A 25,615-nucleotide genomic window follows, 5' to 3' on the forward strand; every position below is an offset into this window, starting at 1 on the left:
TGTATTGTTTTTCTCATAGCTGATTATATTAGTGAGGAGAGGCTAATGGGCTAATTAGTGTTACTGTACAAGTAACAAAGCTCAAACTGCTTCTTGTGGTCCTTGAACAGATGAAAATGTCTGCTCTGGCTCTGTTCACTGTAATAAAGATTGGCAAACTCTTTTGTAAAACATTTGTAAAAGACAATAGCCTTAACATACCAGTTTAGTGTAGCTACCTTGCTGTTTCTGTTCATGTCATCTCACATGGTCCAAACAATTGGAATCCTCAGTGGTATGAAAGTTATGTTCTCTCCTTTTTTATTCCAGAGCATGAACTTTCAGTGTGAGAGCACGATTTCTTAAATTCACTTTATATACTTTATATTCTAAGACACATAACACATCTATCATTCTTGTTATAGGGTGGCTGGCATCCAGCTTAATGGTGTGTTACCACCATGTGTGTAGATGATGATATCTTGTGACCATAAAGCATAATGCAGTACTTTTTAATATTCTGTGCATCCTTAAAGTATTCACAATGTTTCACTTTTTGTTACATAACCACCTTATTCCAAAATGGATTAAATTAATTTTTCCCTCAAACTTCTACTCACAACACCCCATAATGACAACATGAAAAAAGTTTTTTTTTTTTTATTTTTAAAATGTATTTAAAAAAAAATGGGAAATCACGCGTATATAAGTATTCACACCCTTTGCTCAATACTTTGTTGGTGCACCTTTGGCACCAATTACAGCCTCATGTCTTCTTGACGATGATGCCACAAGCTTGGTGCATGTATCTTTGGCAGTTTTGTCCATTCCTCTTTGCAGCACCTCTCAAGTTCCATCAGGTTGGATGGGGAGCATCGGTGCACAGTCATTTTCAGATCGCTCCAGAGATGTTCAATCAGATTCAGGTCTGGGCTCTGGCTGGGCCACTCAGGGACATTCACAGATTTGACCTGAAGCCACTCCTTTGATGTGTCTGTGTGCTTAGGGTCATTGTCCTACTGAAAGATGAACTGTCACCCCAGTCTGAGATCAAGGGCACTCTGGAGCAGGTTTTCATCTAGGATGTCTCTGTACATTGCTGCATTCATCTTTCCCTCAATTGTGACTAGTCTGTCAGTTCCTGCAGCTGAAAAACATTCCTACAGCATGATGCTGCCACCACCATGCTTCACTGTAGGAATGGTGCCTGGCATTCACACCAAAGAGTTTAATCTTTGTCTCATCAAACCAGAGAATTTTGTTTCTCTTCATCTGAGAGTCCTTCAGGTGCCTTTTGGCAAACTCCAGGTGGGCTGCCATGTGTCTTTTACTAAGGAGTGGCTTCCATCTGGCCACTGCACTATACCCTGATTGGTGAATTTGTGCAAAGATGGTGGACCTTCTGGAAGATTCTCCTCTCTCCACAGATGAATGCTGGAGCTTGACAGAGTGACCACTGGATTCTTGATTACCTCCCTGACTAAGGCCTTTCTTCCCTGATTCCCTCTTCCCTAGAGTCATGATGGATCTGAACTTCTTCCACTTACGGATGATGAAGGCCTCTGTGCTCACTGGGACCTTCAAAGCAGCAGAAATTGTTGATTTGCGCCACAAGACAATCCTGTCTTGGGAGTCTACAAACAATTCCTTCGACTTCATGTTTGGTTTGTGCTCTAACATCCACTGTCAACTGTGGGACCTTATATGTAGGCAGGTGTGTGCCTTTCTAAACCATGTCCAATCAACTGAATTTACCCCAGGTGGACTTCAATTGAGCTGTAAAAACATCTCAAGGATGATCAGTGGAAACATGATGCACCTCAGCGTAATTTTGAGCTTCATGGCAAAGGCTGTGAATACTTATGTACATGTGATTTCTTAGTTTTTTTTAATAAATTTGCAAAATTAAAAAAAAAACTTTTTTCACATTGTCATTATGGGGTATTGTGTGTAGAATTTTGAGCATTTTTTCTTTTTTTTCATTATTTTGATATGAGGCTGTAACATACATATTGTGGAAAAAGTGAAGCGCTGTGAATACTTAATGGATGCACTGTATAAGGAGCTTCAGAATCTAAGTCACAGGACCTCCACAACTAGTGAGAAAGAAACAGCACCCCCCCACAAAAAAACAACAACAGCAAAACCCTGACTTGTAGTCAAGAAAATTCTGTAGTTGTTAAATGGAACAGAAGACTCACTGGTCCCTCAAACAGCTTTCTGTATGTTAATACTGAGATATGAGTAACACAGTGGGATATAGTATTATCTGGGATGACTATTGCCATCAACCCTCTAGTCCTTGGCTTGGAAAGGCTGAGGCTGGGGATAGTTCATGAGTGCAGACAAGTGCTACGAATGATCTTCATTTCAGTCAATCAATCCAGCACATTTGAGGCATGGTAGGTTTTTCTTGCTATGAGTTAACACTTATCTTACTGACAAATTGCTTTGGGGTGCAATGAGTTGCAAAAGTTAGCTTGTAAAGAGAAAATTGATGACACCAGATGGATATCGTGAGACGCCATCACATCTTCTCTCAGACACCATCCTTTCTGCTCATCTTCCCTTGCTTTAATTGCATAAATACCATTATCAACACCTTGTATTTATAGATCCAACTATCACACGTGGAAACATGTAAATGAACACTCTCTCTGATGCGTGCAAAAACAAACGGGTGTATTCCCATGCCTATCCAGCAGAAACATCCAACCCGAGCTGCATGAATGTGAGTGGGGAATCACACACGCAGTCAGAATTTGCACGTCATAGCATATATTTATTTGCAATCAATGCTACATCCTGATGTCAGTTCATGTGTGGGTATTAAGCAGGAGGAGTTGCGCATGTAGCTGCAGGACAGTGATTGATTTGTGGTGTTGTGATGAGGGATTAGAAATGGAAACGAGGAATAATGACTAATAATGGACTGAGGAATAATGATGCTTTACTGACAGCAGCCTGAAGGTAACGTTTTACTCAAGCGGTAAGTTCTGGATGTCTACAGTGAGGCACAAGAAGAAGAAGAAAAAGTTATAGTTCCATTACTGGCTGCTTGAGGCTGGCTCTAAAAAAAAGGAGAAGGTTCCCATAGAAGCCCATGTTAAAATGTCCAACTTTAGAGCACAAATAAACATGTTTACAGCTTGGTACTCTATAGATAGTTTCCCCATTCATAACAACTGTAAGGGGGAGAGGATTTTCATTTAACTAACCGGTTGCTCTTTTATACAGTAAAGCTGTGAATAATTCATTGGTGTGGTTGCTTTGAGTGACAGTTATTGTACTGTGTGTTAGCTGTTGTGTACTTGACTGTTTTAGTCCTTTGTGAGTATTTTATTACAAATATCTGTGATAATATGGCTTGCTGTGGTGTTCATTATACTGATGGACCAAGTCGGTGCTCCAGTATTTCCATTGAGTGTTAGCTCCATGTGCACTAGTTTTCAAAGCCTTGTCACACCTTGACGATTTAGCCTGCGTATCCCGGCCGTATTAAAAAAGCTGGCACACGCTGTCGTATGTCTAACAAATTAATGCAGCTGTCACACCTTGACGATTAACCATTGTATGTCAACAGCCCTGTTTCCACCCAGTGGTTCAGGTCGGTACTGCACAATGTGGTGCATGTCAGAAATAGAGTAATTTAACTTTATTTTATTTTTTAATTCCCATTTTTTATCTTGGTGGACCAATGCTGATGAGTGGACTGACTGGCTTTGGTAAGCACTACCGTGAATGAACGGAGTGCTGTCTCTTTAAATGTTTAAAGCACCAGCTGCTTCCTGATCAGCGGATCTGATCAGGTCTGATCAGGTCATCACAGACCTGAATAATGAAACACTGTGATGATTTAAACTTTTAAAGCGCCAGTCGACCGCGATCAGAATGAAGTGCTGTGTGAGCTATAGGTGTGAAATGTCAGTGTGGTGATCACCAACAGCAATGGCGCTTTAAATGTTTAAAGAGTGCATTAATCAGGTGTGATCACCCTGAATGGTCGATCAGGTCATCTAATGATCACACCACAGTTAAAAAGTTTAAATCATCACAACGCTTCTGTGTGATCAGAGCGCAACACGGACATCCTCTGAGAAACGTACCTGCAGCAGAAAAAACACTGAGGGAAAAGGCTACGTTTCCAGCCATAAATTAAAGTATTTTCAGACATCATTTTCAAAGATCAGGAGCTTTATGTGGATTCATGTCCATCTGTGATAGTGAATTGGACTGAAACAAACAGGTCAGACTTTATATTTTTTTCATGTGAATGAAACAGTTAATCTGCATGAGGACTTCGGGTTTCAGCCAATCAGTGGCCAGCATGTGATGTATTTAGACTTACGAGTAAATTACAAGAAACGTGTGCCAACAATAACTTACCCACAACTTATGTCCAGCATGTGTGGGACGTGTAAGTCACATGCTGGCACTCATTAAAAATTTTTAGCATGACCAAAATTTTTTGAGGAGCTCAGTTTATTACATACATTAGCGAACTTCAGCATGTGTCAATATGCTTTTAACTTGTAAAAAAGTTACCCTTATCTTATTGGACTTATGCCAGCGTTTTTTAATATGATTGGCTTATGCTGGCTAAATCGTCAAGGTGTGACAGGGCCTTCACAGCTTCCAATAGCTTGGTGACATTAGCTCCGCTGATGGTGCCAGATATATAGGCTATTTGTGAGTCAGTTTTTAAAACTATGACTGGCAAAAGCCACCCGTTATACAGGAACCACTCCCAGTCTGCAAAAATATTTTAGTCACCTAGCATCTTAGCCTCAGATTAGTAACATTAAAATAGGTTCGCTGTGTTCGGGCGTCATTCATCCTGCCCAAGCCATGCCCTTCTTGCCCATGCTCCACCCCTTTACCCTTTGTGGGTTGGCCAGGAGTTTGGCGAAGTCAGACACTGCCAAGAGGGCGACATTCAAAACCAATCCACTTGAGCTTAAAATGAGCTCTTAAGAAATTCTATGGGTGACGTCAAAGATGGTTTATGTCTGCTATCTACAAGTACAATCTATCACTTTAACCTCTTTGTCTTCTTCTCAACTTGTTGTTTTATTTGCTAGACACCAGTCTGCTGTTATATTTCCCCTCTCTCTCTATCTCTCTATCTCTCTCTCCCTTTTCGTTCATCTTCACTTTGACAGATTTCAGTTCAGTTCTTCAGCTCTGTTGAGTCCTGTCTGAATCTATTTACCCTGTGGCTATAAGTAACAGACATGTGCTCCTGTCTGCTCATTCTAAGCTTCAGAAACCCATTAAACTGTTAATTAGACCCTTCAGGAGGCGAAAGCCCCCTTACAGCTCTGAAAGATTTGTCTTTCTTTTTCTTTGATTTTTCTATTTCAACTTATTTAACATCTGTATCTATCATATCACCTCCCTGTTGCCTCCTGTCCCCGCTGCAGCTTAACATTGCCAAGGATGAAGATTTACTTATTTACACCAGATCTGATCTGCTGCTGTCACACAATGACTCAGCAGCACAAAGTCCAACAATGGCAGTGCTAATCTTTATACATAAATATCCCAAAGAAAAACCATTAACTTGTCAATGTCTTGATGCTGCCCGTTGAATCATAATTAGCAAACTAAAATAACGTTTCATTTAAGAAGATGAACAGCCATGTTTTCAAGCCAGGTACATGCTATGTAGCTCAGCTAGCTACCCGTGTGATCTGTTGCAGAGACTGGATTAGGCTTGCTAGCTAGCTGCAATAATCAATGTGCTATTTCGTTATTTCTTTCCCCAGTTCTTTCTGTAATACTAATACAATAACATGCTTTTGGAGGGCGATATGCATTTTTTGAGTCCCTCCGTCCATGCCCAGTCACCCAAAATGAAAGCTATTCGCCCTCGAATACCTTTCATTTTGGGCGACTGGGCATGGACGGAGGGACTCAGAAAAATGCATACCACACGACAACAGCATGTTATTTGCATTATTATCACTTTTTACTGAGATACACAACACGTAACGCGTACATAAAAAGTTGGCTCACTTAATTTTTGTCGTGTCGCCTGGCGCCTGTGCTGCTCTCCAAATTCAGCAGTGCACCCTCATCAAGCTGGCTGCTTTAGCTGCTGTTCATTGTCGTACTATCCATGAGAAAATCATCCAGAATATCCATATTGGGACCAAAACACACTTCTCGCCTTTTCATTTTTTCCTCTGCAGACAGTTTTTTTTTTTTTCCCCTCTGCGGACAGTTCTTGGGCTGTGCGCGCTATGACGTCATTTGTTTATGCACAGCAGGTGGGTATAGCCAGATAGGGTCGACGTAAATCTACGATACCAGCCCAGCAACGCCCCGGTAAACTGATAATAATGCCCCTTACAAAGTACAAACTTGAACTATTCCACACTTTTAAATTAAGTTAAAGTCACAGCAAAAATAATCAGGCCTGGGCCCTGTAAGAACTTCTCTTACAGACAAGATCCGCTCTTACAGAACCAAGATCAATGGATACAAGCAGTTTTTATACAGGATTGCATATGCGTGACAGAGGCGGACCTTATTTCGCAAAATCCTTCTCTTATTGGCCCCCATGGGCATTCAAGGGAGGTCCATCCCCCTGCCCGAGGCCCGCGCAATAATGGGAGACATACTTGATGTCAGTTTTTGTTGACATGCTTTTCACATGGTCATATTACATTTCCATGGCAAAACAGAGTTTTTTATTTTTCTGATACTGCTTGGCACTTGTATCACTGCTTGCAGGTATATTTTTGAGTTAAATTTTTGTTGTTTGAGTTGTGCTCCTTTTCAATTAAAGTATCAGGTGGATTCTGCTCGCTCGTGAATGGAGCCTCGCATCAGTAGGCGGGTTTCCATTGCCCTCCAAAATATGCAAATTGAACTAACGAATTGACAATATGCTTTATGGAAGCGTGTATTTGGAAAAAAAACATTACAAAATCATATCACATTTTTATGCTCTCATGAGCTGTTTTTTCAGGTGATGCGAAAAATGGCAATGGAAACACTTTTTCCGCTACCACTGGTCACATGATGCACAGAAAGGATCACATGACATTTTAAAATACACAAAATGGGACTTGTGGATGGAGTAAGAGATGGAGAGCTTGCTAAATGATATAAAAGATGATGTTTTGGCAATACTGCATTAAGGGCCCTTGGGCAAGGCCTTTAATCCCCTATTGCTCCCGGTGTGTAGTGAGCGCCTTGTATGGCAGCACCCTGACATCAGGGTGAATGTGAGGCATAACTGTAAAGCGCTTTGAGCGTCTGATGCAGATGGAAAAGCACTATATAAATGCAGTCCATTTTAAACAACAACAACATTTAGCAGGACTCACCATTCCATCGTCATTTCTACTGGATTTACAGTTCTCACGAAAGCCTTGTTAGAATGACAGAACCCAGAACCTACCAGTCACATTCCATCAGTTAATGGATAAACTTGTGTTTCACTATTCTACGTTACCAATGTTCTGAAAATATTTCTAGATTTTGTGCAAATCTGTAATGGAAACTCTACTACCTGTTACACCACTAAAAGTTACCATTGCAGTTTGTAATGATGATGTCCAATGGTAGCTACTGAAACCTCTGTTCATGCTACCCGGATGTACAGATGGGATGCTGTCTATCATGTTCATGACCAACCGTTTGCTTGAAGAATCGAAGCGTTGAGTGACAGTTCTCTGCATAGCACGAAGAGCAAAGCACTTTCCTCTGAGGTCTGCCTATTGACGGCCTAGTTCACACCACCCCCCGATTCCTCTTTGGTTTCTTTCTTTCTCTTCTTGTCAGATGTGTCAGACAATGGGACAGGTGGATTGGAAGGAGAAAGACAGAGTGCATGATTCACTTAAGGGATAAAAGAGTTCCAAGCTCAATACTGCTTGATTATCAATAGCCTAATGACGATGAGGATCTTTGATGGTGGATTTAAAAGAAACAGCGGCTGCCTATTTGTGGTTCATGTCTCAGTGATCTCTTTATGGCAAACAACATGGAAGGAGGGAATGAGACAAAGATGAAAAGATCGAAGGGAAGAGAGGAAGAGATTTTTTTGTCAGATTTTGCAGATATCAAGACGGAGAGGAGGAAATGAGAGTGTGAGGAACAGCTGAATAAAGACCTAAAGACGGCTTAATGGGGCCTAGAAGAGGGACAAAAATTGACACTGTCTATCTGAGGCATTGCGAATCACAGGTCGAGTGTGTTTTCAATGTTGGAGGCTGCCTGGCTGTGACTCACTGCAGTGTGTCTGCTGATCATAAGAGGGTGCTGCAACCAGATGTCAAGCCATGTGGGTAGTAGAAAGGGAGGTGAAGGAAAGGCATTCAAGAAGGATGCAACGAGAAATTTCACAGACAACAAAACTGTGCTGTTATATGAACACATGCGTGTGAGCGCATTGGGATAAGTGTTCCCCGACTGTGAAAGAAGTAGCTAGAAGAGCATGCATGAAAGTACATACCTGCTCCAAGGTCCAAAAATTTTCATCTATCAATGTAATATCCTTTTAAAATGTCAGGCTCCAGTGTATTTTGTGGGGCCAGTGCAAAATTTGATGGGTGCAATTGAATCCTGGACATAATATCAAGCTGCGTCTTGGCATATAAAGGATGCCCTTCAACCTGTAGATAATCTGTTTTTTTGGATATTGGATGTGGGATTGGGGGCAGCATCATGGCTTGGTGGTTAGCACTGTTGCCTCACAGCAAGAAGGTCATGGGATAGCTTCCCACCTGTGGAATTCTGCTTGGAGTTTGCCCATGTCTTCATGGGTTCCCTCCAGGTGCTCTGGCTTCATCCCACATCCAAAGATATGCAGGTTAGGTGAATTGCAAATTTTAAATTGACTGCATATGTGCATGCTGGTGTAAATGTATTTGTCTGTATGTGGCCCTGCGACAGACTGGTGTCCTGTCCAGGGTGTACCCTGCCTCATGCCCTGTGACTGCTGGGATAGGCTCCAATCTCCCTGTGACCCTTAAATGCAGTAAGCAGGTATAGAAAATGGATGATGAATCTGGGATTGGCCCTCAAGTCACTATAAAACTTCTCGTAATGCTTCACACCAGAAAGGATCATTTGCTTCTGTACTTCATGAGAGTTATTCTGCTGCTGCTTTGCACTGGAGAACAGCATGCATTATGAATTGGATGAGGAATCATCATCCCAAGAAAAGAAGAATGGCGGGCACCAAGGGACCAGTGCCTGGATTCAAACCCTTCTCAACCAGAATGACTGCTATATAGACAACTATAAATTAATGTTAATCATGGTGTTTTCTGTACTAATGATTATTGAATGAAAATGAAGAAATGCATACCCCAAACAGATCATCAAAAATTAATCAGATTTATGCATGCCTGCAGTCCCATAACAGTTAGCAACCTGCTTTCATAATTTGCAATATACGGACGCTATCTCGCCCCCTAAATTTCTTTTGGGCTTGATAAATCACATTGCCTGTGCTAAATTAACCTATTTGCATGTTCACCTCCCAATTTTTCAGGCAGACACGATATTCATTAAACCAAACATAAATAAGTGGATAATATGTGCTGTTTTGCTAATTTGACAGACACAATCCTTAGCTTGCACCATTAACAGATAAGGTTGCTCATTTGTTTGTAGATATGCAGGATATGGAGTTTGCACACGCTTTTGTACACGTTTAGTAAATCAGGCAGCACTGTTTATTCAGCTCTTTACACATTATTTAAAATCTATTCAGTATGGCTGCTTAAGAGTCAGAAGACTGTCGACTCAAACTCAACTAAAATCCAAAGAATTTGAAAATGACAATATTTTACACTGCACCAGATGACAGTGAGTGTTAAAAACATAACACTTTCAAAAATGTTAAAATAATAATGTATCCACACAGTGTAAAGATATTTGCAAATGCTAAAATGAACATTGCGAGTGGTAATTCTGAACTATGTGTTTTTCACCTCACCTGTGATCCTCAACAGGTTAATGGCTATTGGTTGTTATTGTTATTTTTGGCAAACAGGCCCATATATGGAACATTTATTGCTGTGTGGTGATTTTTGCAGCAGATAACTACATTGTGACTCTGTTGAGATCATCAACATATTCTGTGTCACACGGCTGTGTGCACTCATGTTCACAGAATGTATTCATATAAAAGCAGATTAACTACTGCCTACAAAACTCTTAATTTAAGAAAATGTGTTATAAGAGAGAAGTGAAGCTAAGAGATGTGAAAAGTGAGTGTTGTCACACAGCAGCTTACTTTGATCTGATCTGAAGATACTGCCGTGGTGCAGAGATGGCACAGTTTGTGACAACTAGATCAAATAAAAAACCTGGACATGGGTCAGGTTTGATTAAACTAAAAACTCATCTTGCAAAAACTGCATGAGCTGATGTTAATACCAAATAATGTTTAATGATAAATGTGTGTAACACTGCAAAATATCATATAATAACTGTATGCAAATAATGAATGTTTATGAGTTCAATGGTACAAATACTTCATGAGGTGAAAGATAGAAAGTTCCATTGAACAAGGCGAAGCCGTGTTGAATGGTACATTCCAGCTTTCACCGAATTAAATACACTCAACAAAAATATAAACGGAACACTTTTGGTTTTGCTCCCATTTTGGATGAGATGAACTCAAAGATCTAAAACTTTTTCCACATACGCAATATCACCATTTCCCTCAAATATTGTTCACAAACCAGTCTAAATCTGTGATAGTGAGCACTTCTCCTTTGCTGAGATAATCCATCCCACCTCACAGGTGTGCCATATCAAGATGCTGATTAGACACCATGATTAGTGCACAGGTGTGCCTTAGACTGCCCACAATAAAAGGCCACTCTGAAAGGTGCAGTTTTATCACACAGCACAATGCCACAGATGTCGCAAGATTTGAGGGAGCGTGCAATTGGCATGCTGACAGCAGGAATGTCAACCAGAGCTGTTGCTCGTGTATTGAATGTTCATTTCTCTACCATAAGCCGTCTCCAAAGGCGTTTCAGAGAATTTGGCAGTACATCCAACCAGCCTCACAACCGCAGACCACATGTAACCACACCAGCCCAGGACCTCCACATCCAGCATGTTCACCTCCAAGATCGTCTGAGACCAGCCACTCGGGCAGCTGCTGAAACAATTGGTTTGCATAACCAAAGAATTTCTGCACAAACTGTCAGAAACCGTCTCAGGGAAGCTCATCTGCATGCTCGTCGTCCTCATAGGGGTCTCGACCTGACTCCAGTTCGTCGTTGTAACCGACTTGAGTGGAAAAATGCTCACATTCGCTGGCGTTTGGCACGTTGGAGAGGTGTTCTTTTCACGGATGAATCCCAGTTCACACTGTTCAGGGCAGATGGCAGACAGCGTGTGTGGCGTCGTGTGGGTGAGCGGTTTTCTGATGTCAATGTTGTGGATCGAGTGGCCCATGGTGGCGGTGGGGTTATGGTATGAGCAGGCGTCTGTTATGGACGAAGAACACGGGTGCATTTTATTGATGGCATTTTGAATGCACAGAGATACCGTGATGAGATCCTGAGGCCCATTGTTGTGCCACATCCAAGAACATCACCTCATGTTGCAGCAGGATAATGCACGGCCCCATGTTGCAAGGATCTGTACACAATTCTTGGAAGCTGAAAATGTCCCAGTTCTTGCATGGCCGGCATACTCACCGGACATGTCACCCATTGAGCATGTTTGGGATGCTCTGGACCAGCGTATACGACAGTGTGTACCAGTTCCTGCCAATATCCAGCAACTTTGCACAGCCATTGAAGAGGAGTGGACCAACATTCCACAGGCCACAATTGACAACCTGATCAACTCTATGCGAAGGAGATGTGTTGCACTGCATGAGGCAAATGGTGGTCACACCAGATACTGACTGGTATCCCCCCAAATAAAACAAAACTGCACCTTTCAGAGTGGCCTTTTATTGTGGGCAGTCTAAGGCACACCTGTGCACTAATCATGGTGTCTAATCAGCATCTTGATATGGCACACCTGTGAGGTGGGATGGATTATCTCAGCAAAGGAGAAGTGCTCACTATCACAGATTTAGACTGGTTTGTGAACAATATTTGAGGGAAATGGTGATATTGTGTATGTGGAAAAAGTTTTAGATCTTTGAGTTCATCTCATACAAAATGGGAGCAAAACCAAAAGTGTTGCGTTTACATTTTTGTTGAGTATACATCAATTATGAAGAAATACAATTTTTTTTTCACCAAAACATCAAATCTAGGCTTTCATCTCAAATGTACTTTCTGTCAAATTGTAGCTGAACTTTCACAGAGGTGTCAAGTAACGAAGTACAAATACTTCCTTACTGTACTTAAGTATACTTTAGGTATCTGTACTTTACTCCATTACTTATTTTTCTGCCTACTTCTGACTTCTACTCATTACATTTTCACACAAGTATCTGTACTTTCTATTCCTTACATTTTTAAAACAAACAGCCTCGTTACTCTTGGCTTCAGTTTAATGTTTATATATATATATATATATTTCACGTCATGTGTGCCTGTAATCAACTTTTCTGTAGCACGGCTTTGCTTTGAACCGTGAACCAATCGAAGCAGTGGTTCGCAGATTGAAGCAATGCTTCGACCTATTGCTTCGTTTATTCTTTCTTTCTTTCATTTAATTTTCCCAAGATAAAACCCTAAAGAGCATACTTCTGTGAGTATTATTTACCTTTTCTATGTTAAACCGACCTGTTATGGTCTTCTGAAACAGTTGATAGATGTATTTTATAACTTATAAACGGGAGCGACGCTAATGCGTTAGCATGTCTACGGCATTTTCAATGTTAAAACGTAGCATTAAGCAGTTGCAGCTCTCATCACGTTCGGGTGCATTTGTTTTCAAATTGTAATATTTCTTAAATTTATTTTTGTTTATATATTAATAATCTAATGATTATTATATACAGTTTTAGAGAAAGAGGCAAAAAGAACCTGAATAGATACACAACAGAAAATATAAAAGCAACTAACAATGAACATACATAAATAAATAAATACATACATACATAAATAAGTGTTTCCTGTGAACACCTAGTGACTCTTACACCTCCACTTCATCCCTGTCTTATTTAATGACAGTTTGTTTCAGTCAAACCATATTTTCATTTTGTTAATTTCTTCATTGATTTTCTCCAGAACTATCTGCCAAACTAGAAAACTGCTGCATCCTAGTAAGAGCAGAATACTACTGGAATGAATTTGAATAAGGAAAGTTTTTTTTTCTCACTAAATGGATGCTGCACTCACTGCAGTTTATTGTCTGGAATAGTCCCAGATTGCATTTCAGAGCTTCTAGAATTGAAACATTTTTGTGCAGGTGGTGTTGGGGGTAATTTTGTTTTTTTTTTTTTGTTTGTTTTTTTTTAAAGGTTACTTTATACTTTTATACTTTAAGTAGGTTTTGGAGCACATACCTTTTCACTTTTACTTGAGTAAAGAGGTCAAGTTGATACTTCAACTTTTACCAGAGTGTTTTTAAACTGCAGTATCTGTACTTCTACTTAAGTAACAAATGTGTGTACTTTTGACACCACTGAACTTTCAGGTCTTCTTTTTAAGAAAGTCCTCCTCTAGACCACTTTATCAGGAATTCAGATTTTTTAATTAATTTATATCAAGTTGTAGAGATTTGCTTTCAGTTTGAGTTAAGGAAGATAATTTTTAGAAAAAAAAAAAAAAACAACTGAAATGGAACAATGGAAATGAACAAATTCAAATGTGTGAAATACCAAGTGTTCCAATATTTTTGAGAGAACTTGAGAAACACTAAGGCGCAGCATCTTACATCTCATATATAGTGCAGCAGATAAGAGAATATTTAGAGTGAAATCCTGCAAATGGTGATACAAGCATCAAATTCGGCCCAAATAATCCATAGACATGAACTCTTTTGAAAAAAACTGATTGGCCACTTGAATTTTCAATAGGCAGCCAGGTAGGGGTCAATTGAAGAACTACACAGGGGTCAAAATTAAAAGATGCTCCAATCATATAGAAAACTACACCATATTATTTGCCTGATCATAAGGATTCCAAAAAAGTTATAGTTTTGACAGGAAGTGTTCAACATGGGGTATTTCCTGTTTCACTGTAGTTAAGATAAAATTGTTTACTCAGAAAGGCAGTTTATGGTGATTTCTCTGCAGGTGACACCTCTTATGTATTATAGTGAAACAAATACATCTGACAGCTTTTGAGGAAATAAACAATGAATGACTCGAATGCCTTTAGGCAGAAAATCTTTCACATCAAATAATGAATGCCAGTGTTTGGAGAAAATGGTTGTTTCTGGAATAAAAGAAAACAGCTGCAAGAGTCTCCAGTTTTTTTTTTTTTTTTTTACAGAAAGTGGCTTCTGTCACAGTACGTTGTCACGAACGCAACCTTTTGTTTATTGGCACAGCACCAATTAGATGCCGCCTTTTCTTCTGTGCCAGTGAGTGACTGTGTTACATAAAACGTTCTGCCTATTCTGACTGTTATTGACTTCTTACCCAAGTAAAGTTTGAGAATAGATTGAATAGGCTGAGGATGGAGAATAGGTTCCATTTTTTTTGCATTCATTCATAAATCTATTTTTGGATTTGACACACTGTGGCACACTGCTTATTGACACAGTACAGTGGCAGTGGAATAATTGGATTGAGATTGGGTCGAGTCTATTCCCGATGTAATGTGGAATATCATTGGCTCTGTGTTAATAGACAAATGGAGCTCCTATTGTCACGGTATTGTGCCAGTAGCCACTTCCTTTTTTTAATGTCCACACATGAAAAAAAATTAAGGAAGCAAAATTATCATCTGGACTTTTTGAGCATTTAGGATCACTAGTACCCATGGGCATTTACACACTAAGGGCTACTGTAAAGTGACATTTGACCCCAGTGACCTTCACCTTCCTTCATATGACCTTTGGCTGACCTTTTCAGGACGATTCTGGAATCCACCCAAATATGTGCTAATGTTCTGTCCAAATTGGAGTGAAAATCAAACTCCTTGACCTTTTCCAAGATTAATATTTTAAGCAATAATGTCAGGGTAAATCTTCATTGGCATGCCATGTTTGGTAAAAATCAGCAAAAGGACCTGGGAGGAGTTGGCCAACAAACAGACAGGCGGACATCACCTTGACCCAGTGATTGACCTCTGCCAAGTTTGACCTCGCTTCTGTAATTTCAGAAGCCACCTGCACATGTATGCCATGTTTGCTGCAAATCGAAGTCAGACTCATCATTTTGACCTTTGATCTCATGACCTTGACCTTAACAAACATTTTAAGGACAATTCTGGCATTGACTGTGATCTACATATCAGGTTTGGGCCTCAGAGGTGTAGGGAAACAAACATATCCACCCACCCACCCACCCATCCATCCATCCATCCATCCATCCATCCATCCATCCATCCATCCATCCATCCATCCATCCATCCATCCATCCATCCATCCATCCATCCATCCATCCATCCATCCATCCATCCATCCATCCATCCATCCATCCATCCCAGCTTACACCAATTAAGGGTCACATGACTGCTGGAGACTATCCCAGCAGTCATAGGGTGTGAGGTGGGGTACACCCTGTATAGATTAGATTAGATTACTTTGAACTTTATTGATCCCTTGATAAAACTCCCTCAGGGAAATTGAAGTTCCAGAAGCATTGTATAACAGCACACAGGGTAAGAAGCACACAGAGAATCAAAAGTGAAAGTAAAAAACAGTTTGCAAATATAAATACCAGACATACTGATCAATACTGGTTTACTGGCTACTACTGTAGGACACCAGTGTGTCGCAGCACCACATATAGAGAGACAAAAACACACATACGGTCAATCTAAAGTTTCCAATCCACCTAACGTGCATGCATTTTGGATGTGGAAGGAGCCGGAACACCCTGAAGGAACCCACATGAACAAAGGGAGCACATGCAAACTGCACACAGAGAGGCAATAGTGCTAAACACATTGATAAACCAAAATTTTGACTATTGCCAGCAATGACCTTGAGTTTTACCAAAACAAACCCCTTAAGGGTAATAGTAGAGTCAAGCTACAGTATATGCAGACAGCAAGTATGGTGGAAATGTGCTCAAGACCTTGGAATAGTGGACAAAACATACAAACATTTCTCGAATTGCGGTGTGATAATACTGATCTGATTTTTTAGGATTTAAAGTAGGAATCTGTGTGTTCAGAGCAGCAGTGGCGGTCTTCGCTGTGATCTGAGGTCACACTCTTGGATCAAAGTGATGTGTTGAGCCACACAATTCTCATAGGATCACGTACAGTTTCTATTTATCTATTGGTTCTTTGGACACGTTGGCCTCCTTTCAGTTTGACTGCTTCACTCTTTTGGCCTCACATTCCAGAGAGCAGGGAGTTGATGATTCCATAAGCAGGTCATCAGAAGCTTGGATCTGTTGCTTGGTTCTCCCACTGGAATCTGATTTTTATTGCTGGGAATGAATCTCTGCCAGACACTATGTTAATGGCGAGGCCACCCCAAAGCTTTGCTGCTGCACGGCCTAATAATTTCAGTGAGGCAGCCAGTCAAACTATTTCTGTGGCAAGATGAAGAGTTTCATAGCTGAAAGGATGATATTTTTTTCTTCACTCATAATCAGTCTGTTATTGTAGGCAGTGGAAGAGGATCATGAGTTCATCCAGGGAACTGGAGAGCCAGTGAGGTTACCTCCCAAGCTGAGTATTCACGTAGTTTACATCCGAGTGATTATACAGGGACAATCAGAGTTAACTAGCTACAATTATGTTAGCTTACATTGTTCACATTTGCTTATTACTAACTCATGTTTGCACAGCTAATTTCTGCCTTAAATAACATTAGTTAGCCACAGTTAATTTCCCAACATTCTTAATGTTTACGTTACGTAACATTAGAATCAGAATCAAATTTATTCCCAAGTAAGTTCGCACATGCAAGGAATTTGATCTGGTGTTACCACTGCATAAATAAATCAGAAGTAAACTTCTGTAAGAAGTAAAAGAGTCAAAAAGGCAAAGCTATATTCACCGTTAAATAAATATAACGTAATGGAATGGGACTGTGCAACAACAGGTGACTGAAGTACAGATGTACAGTACTGTTTAGTGCAAGGATGACCAATCTGTACTTTATGGTAGTGGGGAGGCAGGGTGGGTCTCTGGTATTATTTATAAGTCTAGCTGCAGTTGGAATGATTTGTGTCTTGAGGTTTTCATCCTGATGGACCTCAGCCTCTTGCCAGAGGGGAGGGTGACAAAAAGTTTGACCTGGGTGGGAGGGATCAGCCACAATCTTCCTTGCTCGCCTCAGGGCCCTGGAAGTATGCAGGTCCTGTAGGGATGGCAGACTATCGTTAGTAGGCAAATTATAATTTTTTTATGAGTGCATTGTAAGAATATTTACAGGAGTTGAAAAATGGACCATTCCATTCAACGAAGTTCAGTAAACTTTGATGTTTGTCGTCATTATGTGAGCAAGAAGCCAGTGGGATCGCTTCCTGCCTGGTCCCTTCTGTGTGGAGTTTCCTTGTTCACATGGGCTCCCTCTGGGTGATCTGGCTTCCTCCCACATCCAAAGACATGTGAATTAGGTGATTTGGAGACTTTAAATTGACCGTAGGTGTGAGTGAGTTAGTCTGTATAAATGTGGCTCTGTGGTGTCTTGTCCAGGGTGTACCCTGCCTCATGTCCTATGACTGCTGGGATAGGCTCCATCCCCTGGGACCCCTGAATGGAGTAAGTAGATATAGAAAATGGATGAATTGATGTATCCTTCACTCTTACATTCTTCATTAGGAGCCAAAAATGGGAAAAAATTCTGTAACATGTGGGCTTCAGGGCATAGATATTCGTAAGCGCTGTACTAGCCTTGAGCTCTATTGGTGTCTGTTCTTATCCCCGTATTCTGCAGTTTGAACTGGATGAGAATCTACAATTCCACCTGTTTGGGATGACAGTCTATTGCCATGACATTCATGTCCGTGATGAATGTGTTGTAGTTTATACAGTATTTGCTACCTGCTATCTTTTTTGGACATTGCCTTTAACTTATGCTAGGCCAGTACCAACTCTGATCAACATGAGGCAGCTGTACATAGGAAAAAGAATCCAGTCACATGCAATGTGACAAACACATGGGTCAAACCTCTTGGTATTATGAAGGTGAAGGCACATTAGTAAACTCTGGGACTGGTTTCAACTTTCTTCTAAGAAATATACAGACACTTTTGTCCAAAGAGGCTTCAGTGCAGAACAAACAATCAAGCTCAAGTCAAGTAAAAGACATTCGAGTAAGTACTAAGTAGTAAATGGTGTGTCTAATGGAAGGTGAGGATATTTGCAAAAGGAATGTGGGGAGTGAAGTACCAGGGACCTTAGTGACTTTCATGCCTTACGGGGAATCGACCAAGATCTCAAGCCCTCCTCTTTCAACTGTAGGCTACCATCTTTCTGTAGGTTTGCATGAACCTCAGAGTTGAGGACCTCAGCAACTGAAAAAGCCAATGCTCCCGGGCGTGACCTGACCTGCTACCCAATTAGTAATTAGTGAACACACTAGCTGTGGCAGGTCCCACAAGAAATCACATTACAGCCCAACCTATTTCACTGGACCCAGTCAATAAAATCTGCCCTGACTGGCTGAGCATTCATTGCCCATTGTGCCATTCTAAACAACACATCAAATCTAACGTTGTTGTATAACAATAAGGACATAATTTTTTTTCAAATTAAGTTAGCAAGTTGGTGTAAATGTTACTTAAATCTACAGTGCATAGGGTTTAAGGATATTTATTAGCAGAAATTAAATAGCTTTAATAACAATGTGTTTATTATTACCTCCGGCCATCTGAAATAAAGCAAACCTGGAAGTGAAAACATTTTTCAGGTCTTTGAATGGCTGCTTGAGGCTGGTTCCAAAAGTAAGTCACTTCCCATAGAGGCCTATGTTAAAATGTCTAACTTTAGAGGAGAAATAAACATTTCTAACCTGGTACAAAAAAATGTTTTGTTTGTCTCTTTAGCTAGTCTCCCTCTCTACAACAACTGTGTGGGTGGTGATTTGTTTTTTGTTTTATTTTTATAAGGCATTAGTTTAACAAATTTTAAGCTATGAAGTTATGAATAGTTATTGGTGTGGACACTATGACTAGTGTGTGCTTTGAGCCGAGCCCAGGCTGCCATGTGGCACTGTCATGTTGATACAGTAGCTCAAAAGGGACAAACATTACTCTTCCTTTTGCATTTTGTAGTGGTGTTGGACAAGTGGCTAAAGTGTGCATATGACCAGGAGGCTCCACGGTTCAAATCCATGTCAGACTGGAAAATCACTAAGGACCCTTAATCCCAATGTTACACCTTTGACATTGTGTGTGAATGTGAGGCATCACTGTAAAGCACTTTGAGCTTGAATGTGCTATATACATGCATTGTATTTAGTGCTAGTGCAGGCTAACAAGTTTGAGAACCCTCACTTTTATGAACATTACTTATCACAATATCAATCAATCAATCAATCAATTTTTTTTATATAGCGCCAAATCACAACAAACAGTTGCCCCAAGGCGCTTTATATTGTAAGGCAAGGCCATACAATAATTATGTAAAACCCCAACGGTCAAAACGACCCCCTGTGAGCAAGCACTTGGCTACAGTGGGAAGGAAAAACTCCCTTTTAACAGGAAGAAACCTCCAGCAGAACCAGGCTCAGGGAGGGGCAGTCTTCTGCTGGGACTGGTTGGGGCTGAGGGAGAGAACCAGGAAAAAGACATGCTGTGGAGGGGAGCAGAGATCGATCACTAATGATTAAATGCAGAGTGGTGCATACAGAGCAAAAAGAAAAAGAAACAGTGCATCATGGGAACCCCCCAGCAGTCTACGTCTATAGCAGCATAACTAAGGGATGGTTCAGGGTCACCTGATCCAGCCCTAACTATAAGCTTTAGCAAAAAGGAAAGTTTTAAGCCTAATCTTAAAAGTAGAGAGGGTGTCTGTCTCCCTGATCTGAATTGGGAGCTGGTTCCACAGGAGAGGAGCCTGAAAGCTGAAGGCTCTGCCTCCCATTCTACTCTTACAAACCCTAGGAACTACAAGTAAGCCTGCAGTCTGAGAGCGAAGCGCTCTATTGGGGTAATATGGTACTACGAGGTCCCTAAGATAAGATGGGACCTGATTATTCAAAACCTTATAAGTAAGAAGAAGAATTTTAAATTCTATTCTAGAATTAACAGGAAGCCAATGAAGAGAGGCCAATATGGGTGAGATATGCTCTCTCCTTCTAGTCCCCGTCAGTACTCTAGCTGCAGCATTTTGAATTAACTGAAGGCTTTTTAGGGAACTTTTAGGACAACCTGATAATAATGAATTACAATAGTCCAGCCTAGAGGAAATAAATGCATGAATTAGTTTTTCAGCATCACTCTGAGACAAGACCTTTCTGATTTTAGAGATATTGCGTAAATGCAAAAAAGCAGTCCTACATATTTGTTTAATATGCACTTTGAATGACATATCCTGATCAAAAATGACTCCAAGATTTCTCACAGTATTACTAGAGGTCAGGGTAATGCCATCCAGAGTAAGGATCTGGTTAGACACCATGTTTCTAAGATTTGTGGGGCCAAGTACAATAACTTCAGTTTTATCTGAGTTTAAAGCAGGAAATTAGAGGTCATCCATGTCTTTATGTCTGTAAGACAATCCTGCAGTTTAGCTAATTGGTGTGTGTCCTCTGGCTTCATGGATAGATAAAGCTGGGTATCATCTGCGTAACAATGAAAATTTAAGCAATACCGTCTAATAATACTGCCTAAGGGAAGCATGTATAAAGTGAATAAAATTGGTCCTAGCACAGAACCTTGTGGAACTCCATAATTAACTTAGTCTGTGAAGAAGATTCCCCATTTACATGAACAAATTGTAATCTATTAGACAAATATGATTCAAACCACCGCAGCGCAGTGCCTTTAATACCTATGGCATGCTCTAATCTCTGTAATAAAATTTATGGTCAACAGTATCAAAAGCAGCACTGAGATCTAACAGAACAAGCACAGAGATGAGTCCACTGTCCGAGGCCATAAGAAGATCATTTGTAACCTTCACTAATGCTGTTTCTGTACTATGATGAATTCTAAAACCTGACTGAAACTCTTCAAATAGACCATTCCTCTGCAGATGATCAGTTAGCTGTTTTACAACTACCCTTTCAAGAATTTTTGAGAGAAAAGGAAGGTTGGAGATTGGCCTATAATTAGCTAAGATAGCTGGGTCAAGTGATGGCTTTTTAAGTAATGGTTTAATTACTGCCACCTTAAAAGCCTGTGGTACATAGCCAACTAACAAAGATAGATTGATCATATTTAAGATCGAAGCATTAAATAATGGTAGGGCTTCCTTGAGCAGCCTGGTAGGAATGGGGTCTAATAAACATGTTGATGGTTTGGATGAAGTAACTAATGAGAATAACTCAGACAGAACAATCGGAGAGAAAGAGTCTAACCAAATACCGGCATCACTGAAAGCAGCCAAAGATAACGATACGTCTTTGGGATGGTTATGAGTAATTTTTTCTCTAATAGTTAAAATTTTGTTAGCAAAGAAAGTCATGAAGTCATTACTAGTTAAAGTTAATGGAATACTCAGCTCAATAGAGCTCTGACTCTTTGTCAGCCTGGCTACAGTGCTGAAAAGAAACCTGGGGTTGTTCTTATTTTCTTCAATTAGTGATGAGTAGAAAGATGTCCTAGCTTTACGAAGGGCTTTTTTATAGAGCAACAGACTCTTTTTCCAGGCTAAGTGAAGATCTTCTAAATTAGTGAGACGCCATTTCCTCTCCAACTTACGGGTTATCTGCTTTAAGCTACGAGTTTGTGAGTTATACCACGGAGTCAGACACTTCTGATTTAAAGCTCTCTTTTTCAGAGGAGCTACAGCATCCAAAGTTGTCTTCAATGAGGATGTAAAACTATTGACGAGATACTCTATCTCCCTTACAGAGTTTAGGTAGCTACTCTGCACTGTGTTGGTATATGGCATTAGAGAACATAAAGAAGGAATCATATCCTTAAACCTAGTTACAGCGCTTTCTGAAAGACTTCTAGTGTAATGAAACTTATTCCCCACTGCTGGGTAGTCCATCAGAGTAAATGTAAATGTTATTAAGAAATGATCAGACAGAAGGGAGTTATCAGGGAATACTGTTAAGTCTTCTATTTCCATACCATAAGTCAGAACAAGGTCTAAGATATGATTAAAGTGGTGGGTGGACTCATTTACTTTTTGAGCAAAGCCAATAGAGTCTAATAATAGATTAAATGCAGTGTTGAGGCTGTCATTCTCAGCATCTGTGTGGATGTTAAAATCGCCCACTATAATTATCTTATCTGAGCTAAGCACTAAGTCAGACAAAAGGTCTGAAAATTCACAGAGAAACTCACAGTAACGACCAGGTGGACGATAGATAATAACAAATAAAACTGGTTTTTGGGACTTCCAATTTGGATGGACAAGACTAAGAGACAAGCTTTCAAATGAATTAAAGCTCTGTCTGGGTTTTGGATTAATTAATAAGCTGGAATGGAAGATTGCTGCTAATCCTCCACCCCGGCCCGTGCTACGAGCATTCTGACAGTTAGTGTGACTCGGGGGTGTTGACTCATTTAAACTAACATATTCATCCTGCTGTAACCAGGTTTCTGTTAGGCAGAATAAATCAATATGTTGATCAATTATTATATCATTTACCAACAGGGACTTAGAAGAGAGAGACCTAATGTTTAATAGACCACATTTAACTGTTTTAGTCTGTGGTGCAGTTGAAGGTGCTATATTATTTTTTCTTTTTGAATTTTTATGCTTAAATAGATTTTTGCTGGTTATTGGTAGTCTGGGAGCAGGCACCGTCTCTACGGGGATGGGGTAATGAGGGGATGGCAGGGGGAGAGAAGCTGCAGAGAGGTGTGTAAGACTACAACTCTGCTTCCTGGTCCCAACCCTGGATAGTCACGGTTTGGAGGATTTAAGAAAATTGGCCAGATTTCTAGAAATGAGAGCTGCTCCATCCAAAGTGGGATGGCTGCCGTCTCTCCTAACAAGACCAGGTTTTCCCCAGAAGCTTTGCCAATTATCTATGAAGCCCACCTCATTTTTTGGACACCACTCAGACAGCCAGCAATTCAAGGAGAACATGCGGCTAAACATGTCACTCCCGGTCTGATTGGGGAGGGGCCCAGAGAAAACTACAGAGTCCGACATTGTTTTTGCAAAGTTACACACCGATTCAATGTTAATTTTAGTGACCTCCGATTGGCGTAACCGGGTGTCATTACTGCCGACGTGAATTACAATCTTACCAAATTTACGCTTAGCCTTAGCCAGCAGTTTCAAATTTCCTTCAATGTCGCCTGCTCTGGCCCCCGGAAGACAATTGACTATGGTTGCTGGTGTCGCTAACTTCACATTTCTCAAAACAGAGTCGCCAATAACCAGAGTTTGATCCTCGGCGGGTGTATCGTCGAGTGGGGAAAAACGGTTAAAGATGTGAACGGGTTGGCGGTGTACACGGGGCTTCTGTTTAGGGCTACGCTTCCTCCTCACAGTCACCCAGTCGGCCTGCTTTCCCGGCTGCTCGGGATCTGCCAGGGGGGAACTAACGGCGGCTAAGCTACCTTGGTCCGCACCGACTACAGGGGCCTTGCTAGCTGTAGAATTTTCCACGGTGCGGAGCCGAGTCTCCAATTCGCCCAGCCTGGCCTCCAAAGCTACGAATAAGCTACACTTATTACAAGTACCATTACTGCTAAAGGAGGCCGAGGAATAACTAAACATTTCACACCCAGAGCAGAAAAGTGCGGGAGAGACAGGAGAAGCCGCCATGCTAAATCGGCTAAGAGCTAGTAGCTACGCTAAGCTAGCGGATTCCTAAAAACACGCAAAGCGAATAATGTGTAAATAATTTAGAGGGTGATTCAGCAGAAGGAGTGCTTTGGTTAAGGCACGTAAAGATTACACTGGGAAACAAATCGTAATCTAGATAACTAGATCAATCTAACTGCGCAGATCAAACAGCTAACAGATACAGAAAAACACCGCTGTGCTCCGGAACAAGAAGTGATACAATACCGCAGTGAGAGCCGACCACCAGTAGAGTCAAGTAAAAAAGTAAAAAAAAAAAAAATAAAAAGGTAAAAAAGTAAAAAAGTCTTGAAAAAGACTATTAGTTCAAAGTCCAAGCAGCAGGTAGCAGTCTCTGTGTAAACAGTCCCAACAGAGAGCCAAAATTAACAGATACAGCAAAACACCGCTGTGCTCCGGAACAGGAAGTGATACAATACCCGAGGAATCCTTGTTGCCAAAGAAACAAAAGAGTGAAAGGAGCAAAATCATGATGCAATCTGTAACCTTACCACTAGATGGGACTAAATCCTACACACTGTAGCTTTAACTTCAAGTTGGATCAACCAAATTCATTTAAGTTTGACCAGTTGAAGCAATTCATTAGTTCCATGCCTTTTTTTCAGTTTGGTCTACTTTGGTTTTTGTTTTTCTTATTAGTGATGTCCCGTCTTTTTTTTCATGAAGTATACGAACACCACTGCTTGCTGTATTTCTCCACTCAGTAATTGAAGTTTTTGCCTTTACTTATTCGTCAGTCGTCCATATCTTAGTGACCATCTCTGTGTGTCAAAGCATGACCTGCCTTCTGTTTGACTAGAATCCATCTTCGCTTTGAAGGGAAATGTGGCACAAAGTTCTTCCCGTGGGAGGCGAGGTGTGTGAACATGCCACCATGTCCACCGTCTTCCTGTCACATTACCATATGCTGTTGTGGTTGGACTGCTAATTATGCCTGAATGTGACAGCCGCCGTGTTTAGGTGCTGAGAAGTTGACGGTTGGGGGGTGGAGGACAAAAGAGGGGATGATGAACTCTGACTATTTGTGCAAATGAGAGAGAGAATTAAAAGGCAATTGAGTTGTAGTCCTGCTTGATTTTGCTGTGAGGGTATTTTACTAAATTTATTTGCGCTGTCTAATGTGCAGCTAAATGGATAATTCAAAGCTGATCTGCACAAGGGGGGGAGGGGGGTCATCAAATTATAAACTTGTTTGATATCTCAGACACAGCTGATTGGATTTTAATGATGGCTTTTCAAAATGATGCGTCTCACCACTTTTGCTGAAGTGGTGCAGTTAACTGATCATTTGAAGCAAGTTTTTTTTTTTTTTTTTTTTATCCCGTCACAGTCTGGTGTGATTGTGCGTTGCTATTTTTAAAGCTGTTTTGAGGCGTGGAGCAGTCAGTGAGTCGAGCGGAGCTGGATCCTCCTGAGGTGTGACTGGAACAGCCCCGGACTTCGACAGAGCTGGTAAAACCGACTGTCGGAGAGTCTAACTGTGATGTTCCTGCCGTACTCCTCTGGCTCACAGCTCTCTGGGGTTTTTGCAGAACTCTTGAACAGTGGGAAAGAAAGGAAAGTGCAATGGAGAGAAAAGATGATGGTTATTACCTCTGAGAAAAGAACAAACTGAAGATCTGAGACCTGGCCCCAAGTGGCGCTTGACAGTTTCCCACGATGTGGTGTCTGATTGTCTC

At 40.8% G+C, this 25,615-nt stretch overlaps 1 protein-coding gene and 1 long non-coding RNA gene across 2 annotated transcripts in view; one reads left to right on the top strand and one right to left on the bottom strand.

Annotated features, from left to right (window-relative positions):
- The window catches only part of LOC117530856 (glutamate receptor ionotropic, NMDA 2C-like), a 188,917-nt gene that overhangs the window by 46,851 nt on the left and 116,451 nt on the right, over positions 1-25,615 (top strand). The gene's annotated exons all lie outside the window — the stretch shown is intronic.
- On the bottom strand, positions 968-9,381 carry LOC117530857. The gene is made up of 3 exons (XR_004566460.1): positions 9,270-9,381; positions 3,270-3,279; positions 968-980 (listed from the first exon to the last, which is right to left on the bottom strand). It is a non-coding gene; the product is annotated as an uncharacterized LOC117530857 (long non-coding RNA).

The sequence above is a fragment of the Thalassophryne amazonica genome, chromosome 18, assembly GCF_902500255.1.
Source record: "Thalassophryne amazonica chromosome 18, fThaAma1.1, whole genome shotgun sequence".
NCBI lineage: Eukaryota > Metazoa > Chordata > Actinopteri > Batrachoidiformes > Batrachoididae > Thalassophryne > Thalassophryne amazonica.